Source organism: Cavia porcellus, unplaced genomic scaffold (genome assembly GCF_034190915.1).
Source record: "Cavia porcellus strain 051 isolate PalLab524CR breed Dunkin Hartley unplaced genomic scaffold, mCavPor4.1 scaffold_24, whole genome shotgun sequence".
In the NCBI taxonomy this organism is placed as follows: Eukaryota; Metazoa; Chordata; class Mammalia; order Rodentia; family Caviidae; genus Cavia; species Cavia porcellus.
Genome location: NW_026947507.1, coordinates 43487334 through 43502044, shown reverse-complemented (window position 1 = coordinate 43502044; position 14711 = coordinate 43487334). Strand labels below are relative to the sequence as shown.

Genomic DNA, 14711 nt, shown 5'->3' with positions numbered 1-14711 from the left:
CTGTGGTTAAAATGATGGGAAACTGTGAGTCTCATTTGACTTCAAATGAGACTAAATGTACTTGAATAATTGAACAAGCTTTTCCCACAGTCATGAGCAAGCTGAGAAGAAACCCTGTTTAAGACTTAAATACCAGGAGAAGGGTCTGGGGTGAAGGTGGCCGCCATCATTTGGGCAGAGAGGTGGAGGAGGAGGGTGTTTCTGGAGCTCGATGCAGAGTTTCAAAACCAGTGAGTATGGACTGCGGAGGGAAAGCTGTTGCCCTAGGAGCACCTTAGTGACAGCAGTGTCACCACATTAGCTACTCTTCCTTGGCCTGGCATCTTGGACAGGTCCCCTCTGCCCACCTGGCCAGGTCACACTGGTCCCCAGCCTGATGACATCTTCAGCAATACAGGAACAGTTCTTAGAGTGTAAGATTTGTTCTTAGAGTGTTTTATTTGTTTGTTTTTTGGTGCTGGGTGCTCTACTGTTAAGCTACACCGCTACCCCTTCCAAATTGTATTATTTTAATTTGTACCATTTAGAGTTGTGGCAACCATTTTTTCCATGTTTGGTGCAGGGGACAGAGCCTAGGGCCTCGCGTGCTATGCATATGTGGTCTCCCTGAGCCCAAGAGTGTGACAATTTTACGCCACCAATCCAAGCCTGCTTTCTTTATCCTACAAGGCTTCAGGGCTACAGAAGGATTACGGTTTGGCTTTGTTTTTCAAGCTCTACATCTTTTGTATTTTATATCATACTGTTTTGGTTTATAATAGTCATCTAGACTCATTAAAAGACAGTTGGAAGGCGCATCAAAGTGTAAAGACAAAAAGAGCCCCCGCCATGATCACTGGACTCGGAGCTGCACCCTCACACCCGGCTCAGCGCTGTGTGGCAGGTTTCGGGAGCGATCGGCACTGCCAGGCTCTGTCGCCTCCTGGCTGCCTCCTCCTTTGACAGGAGTTATGTCCCTGAGCCTCCCTTCTCTGATAGCTGGGATGAAAGCCACTGTGGGAGGCTGTTGGTCCAGGGCAAGAGAGGAAGTCACCAGCAACATGGCAGGGGGACCGCTGGGAGAGGTGGATGTGCTTTGTGGCCAACAGCACAGAACCACACCCTGGGCAAGTTATGGAGAAGCCGATGTGGTCAAGGGTCTAGGGGTGGGATCTGCCTTCCCACTGGCAGAGTCCCGAGGTGGCACAGGGTATCACGTGGTGAGGGGCCTGGCCCCAATGGCTTTCATGGCAGACCCACTCTCTAGATATCCCTTGGCCATTAGCTCCTGCTAATTACATGAATGGATTAACCTGCCTGTGAGAGCAGAGCCCAATCATCTGCCCCTCACTTCTCATTCAGATAACAGAATTTAAATTGCAACATGAGTGTCAGCGAGGACAAACCATGTTCAAACCCAGCATCCTCCCTCAGCCCACTCCGAGTAACCAGCGTGCGGGTGTGTGCATATGCACACGTACATGGGTGCACATGTAGGTGGGTGTGTGTTCACCTGGATTTTATTTATGAATATTAAAGCCCACACGTGTATAATCTTTTATTTGGCTTTTTCCTGTCACTGGGACAAAATACCTGATACTCACAACCTGAAGGAGGAGAGGTTCATAGCTTCCTGTGGGTTCAGTCCGTGGCAGGCTGGCTCCAGGGGAGAACTCACATGTTGGAAAGGCCTGGAGGAAGAAAGCTGCTCGGCGCATCTGATGGCAGCCAGGAAGCAGCGCCAGAAGGGAGGCAGGGTGGAGAATGCACCCTTCCAGGCCACACCTGCAGTGACTCACCTCCTGCTGGGTCCCACCTCCCAACAGCACATCCAGCCGCTCAACTCACAAAAGGATGCATGGTGATCGTGATCCAGTCATCTGAATGCATGAGACTTCTGGGAGACCTTACAGATTTAAGCCATATTCTTAGTTTTCCTTTTGTAAACAAAAGGAAGTATCATTTAAAAAAAAAAACTTTTATTTTGAGATACGATTTTGCCAAGTTGCCCAGGCTGTACTTGGGCTTGACCTTGGGATCTTCATGCCTTGTCCTCCCAGAGGCTGTAGTTATGTTCCACCAAGGAAGTGTCTTATATACATTTTCTGCATTTTGCTGAGGGTTTTTTTTTTTTCACTTAATACATCTTGGAAATTTTAAAAAAAAATCTGTACATTGGATTCTCCCTCATGCATCTTTGTACTTTCAAAATATTCCATTGTATAAATGGAAGATAATGTATTTAACCAGTCCCCTATTCGAGGGTATTTGAATTCTTTCCATGTCTATTCTAAGCAATGTTGCAAAGAATAATTTTGAATAGATGTTATATCTAAAGTGTGACAAAAGGATAGATTCCCAGAAGTTAGGTTATTGGGTCAAAGGACGTGTTGATTTCTAAGTTTGATCTCTGTGGCCAGATCCCACACAGGGGGTTGTAGCAATTTATACTTCCACCAGGAAAGTGTGATTGTACCAATGTCTTGGGGGAGGGGATTGCACACTTAGTTTGGGTTGGTTTTTTGTTTTGTCTCATCTTGAGATAGGCTCTCACGATGTAATTCAGGCTGGCCCTTAACTCACTATGTAGCCCGGGCTGGCTTTGAATTCATGGTGATCCTCCTGCCTCAGCCTCCCAAGTGCTGGGATTACAACTGTATGCCACCACCCCTGCCTTCAAAACAACTAGATGTATTTCAAATTTATAAATTCTTTTTTTTTTTAATCTTTTTCCTTTTTATCAGTACCGGGGATTGAACTCACGACTGCCTGCTTTACAAGGCAGGCGCTTATGCCGCTGAGCTAAATCCCCAGCTCCAATAAATTCTTACTAAGTATAAAGTTACGTTTTAGTGGAAACACATTCCTTAGTGAGACGGTTGGGTTTTTATTGCGGTTGGTGTGCATCCAGGTCTGGTTCCTGCTGCACTTAGCATGAATCATGTTCTGGGTGAAAATTGCTGGGGAACTGCTCCTATGGGGGAGAAGTATCAGTTGCCAGGGCTTGGATGTAGTTTCAACGCATCCCGCTTTGTTCCTGTGAGGCCCCCACCGTGGTCATGTGAGAGGTGATACGGGGCCTTGCAGGGCAGGGTGGCACACAAATGTAACCCCAGCATTCAGGAGGCTGAGGCAGGAAGATCTCTTGGAGTTTGAGGCCAGCCTGGGCTACATAGTGAGTTCAAGACCAGCTGGAACTACATAGCGAGACCCTGTCTTAACTTCCTTTCCCACTCCCAAAAAATCGAGGGTGTCATGGGGTTGGGATATGTTCTTCTGCAAAGTGAGAAAGGACCACTGGGGTGAAGAAGAGCCTGCCCTCCTGCACAGGCCAGCTCACAGGGAAGGAGGAGGTGAGCTGAGTACCTGTGACACGATTGTGCCCTTGGACACAGCCAGAAGTGCTTGTGGACCCCTGTTTGAAGAGCACAGGCTTTAAAATCCTAATCTCTTCCACCTTCCACCTTTCCAGATGTGTTCTCTAATTGTACCCCAACACAGCAGGGGTTTTATTCTTTTGACTTTTTTTTTTTTTTGAGACAAGGACTCACTATGTAGTTCAGGCTGGCCTTGACAACTCTATGTAGCCCAAGGCTGGCCTTGAGAACTCTATGTAGCCCAAGGCTGGCCTCAAACTCACAGTGATCCTCCTGCCTCAGCCTCCCAACTGTTGAATTCCAGGTGTGCACCACCTTGCCCAGTTGTCCCAGTTCCTCTGCATCTGAAGACTCAGTCTCTCTTGGGCTTGGAGACAGTTTCTTGTATTTTTTTTCCTTTGCTATGGGGTCTTGCTGTGCTGCCCAGCCTGACCTCAAACTCCCGGACCCAGTCCTCTAGCCTCGGCCTCTGAAGCAGCTGGAACTACAGCTGTTACCACTGCACCTGGCTTCTCTTACATTTTCGATGATTTTCTTCCCTTCCTCATTTCTCCTTCTCCCTTTGGGATCCCTATGGGAGGAACACAGGGCCACCTGCAGCCGGCAGCCACGGGCCTGGTCTTTTCTTTCCTAGTCCCACCTGCTCCTCTCTTTGCTCCTTGTTCTGAGCGCCCATCACAGTCTTTACCTGTGCACGCTCTCATCAAGCCTATCCTCTACTGGGTTTCCCCTCCTGTAATCCTACCTTAATTGCCGAGCGCTCTGTTCTGGATCAGTCTTCTGTGGTCTGTGGATGGGCAAAGGTGGGGTGTGTTTTGGTGGAAAACCCAACTTCGCGGCTGCTCAGGATGCCCCTTTGACCAACCATGCTGCTGATGAGTAGTTGTGGTTCCCTCCTGCCTTTTCTCTCTCTGTTGACACAAAGGAAATCTGAAGCTTCCCTGGGTTTCTTTTCAAGACCTGAGCTCCTGGTTTCCTGGGCAGGGGCCTTGTCAATCTCACCTAAGGTCTCTACCTCTAGGAGCCATTGAGATGTCTGGGCTGTGTGTGGCAGCCTGTCTTAGTTTTGCATTGCTCTTACTATTTTATTCTTTGTCCAACAATCTTTCTCATCATTTCCGTGGGCTCTTGAAGAGAAGGAGTCTTAGTTCATCTGTTTATTCTGGAAGGCTGGAGGTTCTTTTTTGGTTTAAGATTGTATTCCACTTCCCTCCTTCCCTTTCAGCCCTCCGGCTCTCTCTTTATCTTGCGTAAAGGGTCCCACAGACCCGCAGCCTGGCCCATTTCCTGGCAGCTGGACTCCCCAGAATGGTTGATTTGTTGGCCCATTCACAGATGGGCTGGGACCATGAGGATGAGAGGGTTGACTGTCAGGGCTTCTCCAGTACTCGCCCAGGCCTGAAAAAGGAAAATTGCACTGGGCAATTAAGTCACCTTGGAAGACTGCAACTGGAGTCAGGACAACTCTGAATACAACAGGAGGAGCTGGGGATTTGTAGGCAGTGGGCAGGATATTGGGGTAACCAGTGGACAGAAAAGGGAACCAAATAAGAGGACTTTGTTAGCTACTATTACAGTTTGGACCTTCAGTGCCCCCAAAGCTCATGTTTTGAAAGGTTGGTCACCAGCTGTGTTGGTAGGTTTTTGTTGCTGAGAATAAGAACTGAGAGGAAAGATTTATTTTGGCTCCTGTTTTAGAGGTCCCCATTATGGTTAGCTGGTTCTGTTGCTCTGGGCAGGAGGTGAGCAGAACATGGTGGTAGGAGGGAGCAATGTTGGTCTCCTCATAGCCACCGGGACCCAGAGTGAGAGAAGCGCTTGAGAGAGGGCAGCCTGGGGCCAGATGTAGCCCCTAAGTTTGTACCCCCATGCTCCACTCTTCTCAGCTAGGCACTACCTCTTGTTTCTGTCAGCTTCATATATTGCCATCACATTGTGTTCTCATCAGTGGATTAATCCAGCAATGAAGTGGGTTAACCCACTAATCCAATAGTGAAGATCCAAAAGGCCCACCGGCACCCAATTCTACAACACAACGAGCCTTTGGTAGACATCTGGGATCTCAGCCATAACGCCTGATGGCACTTTTGGGAGGTGGCAGAAAGTCTAGGAAATGGGGCCTCCTTGGAAGAAGTGGGTCACTAGGGTCCGTAACCAGGAAGGGTGTGTCTTATCCATGCATCTCCTCTCACTTCCTGTCCGCCGTGAGGTAAGCTGCTTTGCTGTAGCACACAAGGTCTGCTGTGGTTTTTCTGCCTCACCAATGGCCCAGAAGCAACGAAGCCAAGAGATCAGGACTGAAACCCCTGAAACTGTGAGCCAAAATCAATCTTTTACTCTTTACATTGTTATTCTCAGGTGTTTTGTCACAGTAGCACATCACCAATTGACACAGGGATCATAGAGGTGGATTCTTGCTTACCTTACTCAGCAGCCTGAAGATGACAGGCCAGTGAGGAGGCCTGGCTCAGAGGAGATGACTCAGAGGAGGGAGTCTCATTTGCTCCTGGGATCCCTGGCCTCCTACATTTGAACTCAGGCCTCTGCTGTCTCGGTGTTTTGCATAGTTCTGACTGGTGGTGATTCCTTAGTGCTCATTTCTAAATGAAATGAGCTTTGGGAAACAGAATTACATTGTAGTTAAGAGCACAGGCTTTGGAGACAGGCCTCACGGCAGAGGCCTATAATTCTAGCACTCTGGAAAGCCAAAGCAGGAAGACCATGATTTTGAATCCAACCTAGGAACTTTAGTAACTTACTGAGACTCTGTCTCAAAAACATTGAAAAGGGGGAGTTCTAAAAAATAAAAGTAATAGGCCTTGGAATCAGATCCCATCTGTGCTACTTGTTAACTCTAATTGAAAATACCTTCTTGACCGGTGTAGCCCCCCAATGAGACAGAGGACGCTCTTGTGGGTAACAGGTAACTGCCAACTTTATTGTTGCGGGTTCTGGCTTATATATCTGACTGTGGCCAATCAGGCTGCCACGAGGGCTGCCACGAGGAGGAAGGGCTGGAATGAGACGCGGGCTCTGGCTAATATACCCAGCTGTGGTCAATCAGGGGTTGCCACAGAGTCAGCACAGGGCGAATACGAAGTGAGCACGGGGTGGCTAATTTGGAGAGGGACGTAGTGCATTGCGGAAGCTGGCGTGGTCCTTAGTCCCGGGTAGGGTATGGTATGATGAGCGCCTGCTCCCGACACCTTCTTCCCCCGGTGGGTAACTAGTGTCATTATCACTGCTCTATCAATGCGAGCTGCCACGCATGTTAACATCACTGTGATGCAGACCCACACCATCTGGGCCTCCCGAAGCCGCCCCAACATATCCATATGTTACAGCTTGTAAGCGGACAGGTTTACCTGGGCTTATGGGTTGGGAAGCATCTCAGAAGTACCAACCACCAATAGTGCACCCCTTTTTCTTTCCACTGGAGCAGAGTGGCGCTTTCTTGGTTCACACTGCACTAACTCTAAGGAAAATACCTTACTTTTATTACACTGAAGACAAGTACCCAGGCCACTGGAACACTCTTTTTAATGGCATAATTATTTTTATTTTTATTTTAAATTTGATTTAAAGAAAGACTAAACAAAACAGAAAAATGGTAGAAATAATACATACTTTCAAAGAAAAAATAAACAGTGAGAAATCACTAGTTGATGATTACATATTGTCCTCTTACAAATAGTTGTTCAAGTTGCAAAAGTGAAGCACACAAAGTGGGGATTCAAACAGGGAGATTGCAAACAGTTCTGTTCAATTATCCAAAAAAAAAAGCTTAGTAATAGTGGTTATTAACCCTATACACTTAAACATACATGCAGTTATCCATATCTTCATTTATGTTAAGATTAAGCAAACCAAAGCCGGCTAAAATCACCCTGAACAAAGAATAATAGTATTGCTGGACTTCACATCATGACACTCTGGGATTAGCACTGGGTACCGTAGTGTCTCTTTTTCTTTAAAATAGTTGTTCATTGCATCAAGTGTTATAAGATCAGTTCTTGTAAACTGTTTATAAGTTCTACACATGGATGAATCTCAACATGTATTTCTATCCTTTCTGTATTAGAGGGAGAAACACAACAAAGCAAGACAAAACAAAACATATTCCTATAAACACATGAAATGAAAAAATCATATAAAACCACTGTACAAGGTGTTCTACAGTGGTTACTGTATTGTCTCTTGTTATCCTCAATAGAATTGTCTATATCATCAGACGTATTATAATTGAATATAGCAGTCCATAACAATATTAATAAAAACAAAACTTTGTAAATAGTGTAAAACTTCAAAAACAGGTAATAATCAAACTAGAATGGATATTGTAGTGAATCTTGTCATCTTCAGTGTAGTTGCCTATACTCTCAGACTTGATACTATCAATCATAACAGTTTTGAATAAAATATGTCAATACCAAACAGCAATCAAACAAACATTTAACTAAGATCAGTCATGGTAAAACAGTATAAGTTATACAGGGCTCCAGATTGAGTTAATAGGAAATTAAGGATGATTACTGTACTATATCCTGTTATTTTTGAGAAAGCTGTCTGTGCCCTCAGATGTAGGGCAAGTAGACAAACTGGGACAGAATATAATCTAAGCAGATTGGTGTACATAATGTGGGTTTTAAATCCTGACACACTATTAACAATATTCTCTGCCTTCTTTTTTTAGACTGTTCCTCCCCTTTTACTCCCCCAGGGTGTACTATGCATTTTTGGGTCTCCCAGCTCCCTCAGTTTTTAGATTGGGGGAGGGAACCTGCTATTTACCTAAGTGGTTACAAACCTTCTCCCTCCTGGACTTGATCTCAATTGTATTCCTTTACCTATTAAAGCCTGTCTTTCCAACCTATCTGCAGGTGCTGGTCAAGTTGCCCCTATTACTCTCTGGTTCCCTGTCACATAGAGCATTGTTTTCTCATATTTGATTTTTGGTCTGTAAATCCTTTTTCAGGTTAATTATATTTCCTATAAAGAGCATCTCAGTGGACCCTACCGCCTGATTTACTCTGCCTGTGTTTCTCTTTCTCTCTCTCTTTTTTTTTTAGTGTATCAAGGCCATCTATATTAGATGCCTCATTTTTGTTGTGCTCTTTTTCTGCCATTAGTTGTCTGCTTTTCTCCTTCATTCCACTTTCTACTCCATTCATTGAGGCCTCTCTGCCACCGTTCCTGAAATCCCAGTACTTTTCTCTCTCTAGAATGTCCTTCAGTATTTTCTGTAGGGTTGGATTGGTGTTCGCGAATTCCCCCAGTTCTTCTTTGTCTTGGAAGCATCTTGTTTCTCCATTAATTTTTAGAGACAGTTTTTCAGGGTACATCAATCTGGGCTGGAGGTTATTTTCTTTCAGGGCTTAGAATACTTCGCTCCAAGCTCTTCTTGATTTGATGGTCTGTAAAGTCTGCCGTGATTTTGTTGGGTTTTCCTTTATAGGCGATCTGTTTCTTTTCTCTGACAGCTTTTTTTGGGGGGGGTACCAGGGATCGAACTCACAACTGCACGCTTGCAAGGCAGGCACTTATGCTGCTGAGCTAAATCCCCATCCCTATGATGGCTTTTAATATTCTGTTCTTATATTGTATTTCTGAGATCTTGATTATTATATGTCTGGGTATGGCTGTTTTGGTTGTAGGTGGCTGGAGTTCAGTATGCCTCATAGATCTGAATATCATTTCTTTTTCCTATGCTTGGGAAGTTTTCCTTAATTATTTCTGTGAATAGCTCTTGTAGTTCCTTCATTTGTACCCCTGCTTCTTCATTCACATTCTTTATTCTTAAGTTACAGATTCTCTTGTCATCTTCTAGCCTTTGTATTGTTACTGCTTGTTTTCTTGTTATTTTAAAGGAATTTTTCCTTTCATGATCCCACATTGCAAACCTGTCCTCCAGTTTGGATAATCTATCCTTAGTTTCTTTCAAGCAGTTTTGCTAGCTTTCAGTGGAGTTTTTAATTTCCTGGTAATCTCTTTGAACCTGCTTCATGTATTCTATGTTTTCTTTTATTCTTCATCAAATGTTTCTCTCCTTTTTTTTGTGTTCCTCCATTCTTCTGTGTCTTCTTGAGAGGTGCTTAGCATTTCTTTTATTGATCAACTTATATCTTGCTTTACTTGATTAAATATTTCACTTTTGAGCTCATCTATGAGGTCCCAAAGATATCTCTTTATGCCCACTGATGTTGTGTTTGGTATTGCATGTTTGGTGCCCTCAGTCTCTTTTGTATTTACCTCTCCTGGATCGATGTTCTCAGGGCTGGGGGCTGGGGGCTTTTTCTTGTTTCTTCCTTTTGTCATATTTTTGGTTTCTTCCATACAAGTGTATAGAGGAGGTCCCAGTCCCTTTCCTTGTTGGTGATGGTTCTTCTGAAGTGCCGTGGCTAGGTATTTCTGCCCACTCCAGTGTGCTATTGAGGTGCAAACAGGGGTGGTGTATGCTGGCCCCTCCCCTCTGGGTCAACCTGCGGGGGCCTTCACTGCATTAGTGTGCGCTGCACGTAGGGAATTGGTTTGGGACAACTTATTGGGTCTCAGCCAGGGGTGTGACCCAGGTAATGGCATAATTATTACAGCAGTTACCTACATTAGAACTTAAATTGGGGCGGAGTGTTAATGTTATGCACCTTGTTTGCTCTTCTCTGCCCTCAAATGCTTCTCTTCAAGTTGGTATCTGCCTGACACTCTCGATCTCATTAATTAGTGTGTACTCTTTAGCCTTTTTGCTTTTGAAAATTTTCAGAAGTTTGAGAAGGGCTGTTGTGTGCATTGTTCCAAATCAGGGGAAGATGGAGAGGAGAAGCCTCTATTGTGTCTATAGCTGCCTGCATAGAGATCAACACAAAGATGGAGAGGTTGCAGGGTCTCTGCTAACCGTGGAGACTGTGGATGCTGTTTCTGCTTTTGAAATCATCTTAAACTTCTTGGCTTTTAGATGACGACAGAGGAAAGTGAGTGTGACCTAGGATTACGGTAGGTGTCTGTCTTCTGCCAGCACAGCCCTGACTTCACTCCCAAGCCGATGATGACAACAGAAGTGATATCACTACTGAGTCACTGTAGCTGAATCCCTCTGCTGGACACCAAGACACAGATGTCCTCTAAAAGGACTTTGGAAGAGGGTGCTAGGGACATGTTGATTCTTAGTGATGCAAGAATTAAAGCCGAAAACAGATGATTTGGAAAGAATATTTTGTTCTGTGCTGTATTAATGTTCTCTAGAGACAATAAACCAGTTCTATATGAATATACAACACAGATACAGAGACAAAGAGACTAAAGACACATATTACAAGGAGTTGATCAGGTTGTCAGTAGTGGAGGCTGACGGGTACAAAGTTCTGCAGTTGGCAGGCTGGCAACTCCAGGAGCCAGTGGCAGAAGCTCTAGTTGGAAAGCTTACAGTTTTGGGACTCCAGAAGGCCTAGTGTTGATGTTGTAGTCTGAGTCTGAAGGCAGGGAGAACACTGTCTTTCAGCCCTCTGTTCTGTTTGGGTTGAGGCCTGTGCACATTAGGGAAGAAGCTGCCTTATTCCATTCATTGATTCTGCTGTTATTCTCATGCAGAATACCTTCAAAGACACACTCAGAATAATGTTTCACCAAATATCTGGGTGTCTCATTGCTCAGTCAAGTTAACGGATAAAGTTTACTCTCACAGCTGGGCATGGTGGTGCACACCTGTAATCTCAGCACTCTGGGAGGCTGAGGCAGGAGAATCATAAGTTTGAGCCCACCCTAGACAACTTAGCAAGACTCTGTCTTAAAAGAAAAAAATAGAAAAAGTGCTAGGGATATAACTAGCATGAAGGCTCTGGGTTTGATACCCAATACAAAAAAGAAGGAAATAAAAAAAATTAACGATCACAAAGTGCTTCCTCTGTATTTTTTTTTGGCATCTGACTGTCCGTTCAGCTTTTAGAAATGGTAAGAGGGAACAGGTTCAGTGTGACAGCTCCTGCCCTAAGGGAGCTAAGGAAAGGTTAGTGGGTCCCTCCAGCCTGGCTCTCCTGATGGCGCTGCCACATGGGTCACTGAGCCCGGACCAAGGAGCTGCTGCAGTGCCTCTTCCAGGGTGCTGCTGTGAGGAGAAAAGAGCCCTGGGAGACAGTGTGATTTATTTGTCCTGTGTTCCGCCTCTCGGCGGAGAGGTTCCCAGAACAGGATCGGGACAGGATCTGTGGTTGGAACCTCTGTTTCTCCTGCTTTCCCAGTCTCGGGTGTTCACTGATACTCGCTAGTGCTTCCTCTTGTCAGTAGCTTGGAGGGGAGGGGAGGTGTGCAATTGTAAAGATTCTTTTTTTTTTTTATCGGTACCAGGGATCGAACTCACGACTGCCTGCTTGCAAGGCAGGCGCTTATGCCGCTGAGCTAAATCCCCAGCCCCAGCAATTGTAAAGATTCTTTACTTCTCGTACTTTGTTTGGGTACTAGGCATTGAACCTAGCACCTTTGCACTGAGCTATGTCCCCAGCTCTTTATTTTGAGAACAAGGTCTCACTAAGTTGCTTAGTCTGAACTCTAACTTGTAATTCTCCTGCTTTAGCTTCCCAGAGTGCAGGAATTACAGTTGTGTGCCACCATGCTTGGCTATAACAGTTTTCTTTTTTTTTTTTTAATTTTCATAGCTTTCCTCATTTATTTTTATATTAATTAGTTTTTATTGGTATGTGTTTTCCATATGTAATGATCACATTCATCATAGGACATACATACTTGTACATAATATATCTTAATTATTTTTCCACACCTCTTCTCCTTCCAATCCTGCTTCCCCTCCTCATTTACATTGCTTTTCTTTCTTTTTTAATCCCTTTTCCCTTATTGCCTTCCCCTCTGCCTCTTTTGTTCCCTGTTTGAGATCACATCTGTTGATTCTTTGTAATATTTGTTGTGTGATTGGGGTTTTGTTCGTAAAGTCTGTGTCTAGACTTATGTCGTCAAGGGTTTTATCTCTTTTATCTTCCAGCAGACTTAGTGTTTCTGTTTTAATAGTTAGATGTTTGCTCTATTTTACCATTAGTTTAGTGAGTGGTGAGAGACATGGATGTAGGTTTAATCTTTGGCATATAGAAAGCCAGTTTTCCCAGCACCATTTATTAAAGAAGCTGTTTTTCTTCCAATGAATGTGTTTGGTTCCTTTGTCAAAGATAAGGTGTCTGAGTGTGTTTGGAATTGTTTTTGTGTCTTCTAATGTGTTTCACTGATCCTCCAGTCTTTTTTTTTTTTTTTTTTTTTTTTTGGTACTGGGTATTGAACTCATGACATTGTGCTTACCAGATAAGCGCTTGAGTCACTGAGCTAAATCCCCAGCCCACCGTGTTGTTTTTATCACAGTAGCTTTGTAGTATAGTTTTAAGTCAGGGATTGTCATACCCTCTGCCTTGCCTTTGTTATTCTAAGAATTGCTTTTGTTATTCTAAGTTTCTTCTGGTTCTGCCTGAGTTTTAGGTTGCTTTTTCTAGTTCTGCAAGATATGATATTGGCTTTGTGATTGTTATTTGTGTACAGAAATGCTATTGAGTTTTGAGTGTTTCCTGTTACACTATCAAATGTGGTTATTAAATCTAGTAGTCTTTTAGAGTTTTGGGGGTTTTCAGTGTAGATACAATACAGGTATGTTAAGCAGATTAGATTAATCTCTCTTGGTAGAGATTATCAAGTGTAGCAATTACAGTCTTGAATTTATTGGTCCCTGCACAGGCAGCATCAGTGTTATCTGGGAATGTGTTAGGACTGGAACATCCCGGTACCATGCACACCTGCTTGGATGGGACACCTGATGGGTAGGGTTAAGACATCTGTGTGATCAGAAGCCCTGCAGGTGGCTCTCACACCTGCTCAAGGATGAACACCACTGATCTATTTTTGCAGCTATGTTGCTTGGTGGGGATGCACAGGTCTCAAAACTGACCTAAAATCTAGAAAGGTCACAAGCCATAACCCTAGAAAACATCAAAGCTACACTTGCAACGCACAAGTGTTTTCATCACCGGGCTGGGAATAGAAGCCTTGCAAAGTTTAGTCAAGTGTGTCTGTGAAAGTTTTACAGGTCCACTTGACTGCCCTTGGGTGCCCAGAACTGTGTGTGCATGTGTGTGTGCGTGCGTGTGTACATGTGCGATGGAAGGTGGAACCTATGCATGCATGCCAGGCAAGGGCTCTACACTAGAGCTACACCCAGCTCCTCAGCATTACTCTTTTCAGGGTATGTAAGATGGCAGTCAGTGGACTGAGATGACCCTCCCCGGTGCGGCTGGACGTCCTTCAATCTCTTGAGAGCCTGAGCAGATGAAGACAGGGAAGGAGGAGGAATTTGCCCTTTTCTTGTTTCCTGCCTACCTGCTGTGCTGAGATATTTCATCTCTGATTTGGCTGTCAGATACGATTTATGTCCCTGCCTGTCTCGGATCCCTTTAGGATTACAGCCCTTGGTCTCCTGGGTCTCCAGCTTGCAGACAGCAGCTCATAGGGCTCCCAGCCTCTGTCAGAGCGAGCTCTGTCTTCCCTGTCTCCCTCCTTCGCCCATTCAGATTTGGTTTCTCTGGAAAACCTGGACAGTGTATAGAGATACACACTACACTGAATGACTTCTGGACATTTTCAAGAAACTACCAACTATATTACGTTGCGTGGTTGCCCCCATTCTCACCCAACAAAAGCGAGGACTCAGGGACTCCAATCCCAGTGGAAGCACCTCGTGAATGACATGAGTGGCCTACGTGGCTGGTAACAGAGGTGGAGAATCTACAAGGTAAAGATAGGCGTCAAGAGACAAGCTGATTCAGGTCAGAGGACACTGTTAAGGGAACAATGGAAGGAGAGGAAGTGCGCGATCAGGGCAAACATTTAAGGACGTGGGAAAAAGGTTCAGGCACCGAACTTTAAGTGTCCCAAGAATGTTTTGGTTTGTTGAATTATAATTCTTCTCTGGCCCCGCTGACTCCTTTCAGGCCCCATGGGGATACCTGCACTGTGTTATGCTCTGCTGAGATCATTTCCTATGGCTTCACAGAAGGCCTCTGAGCTTTAGATGGGGAGCTCTGTACACAACCATTTTCTAGAGAAGGCAGGTTGGGCTCCTCAGGCAGAAGGAATGTGTCTTAGTGTTCCGTGACTCAGTGGGTTGGGGCAGGGTGACTTCTGTGGAAAAGTTCTGCCAGCTGCTAGGTTTTAACCCTTTGGTTGCCATGGACATCTATGTGTTCCTTGAGAGAACCCCTTACCTTCCTTAGCCTAAGGTCTGCGACATCTGAGAATCAAATCCAGAACCTCCTGCCACAGGCTCGGTGACAGTGCAAGCTGGGCTTCCAGCCTGCAGTGTCTGTTGCTAAAGCGAGA

The 14711-nt window shown here is 44.9% G+C and overlaps 1 protein-coding gene across 5 annotated transcripts in view; it reads left to right on the top strand.

The window, feature by feature from the left end:
• Positions 1-14711, top strand: part of Extl3 (exostosin like glycosyltransferase 3) — a 93138-nt gene that overhangs the window by 19467 nt on the left and 58960 nt on the right. The window lies entirely within an intron of this gene.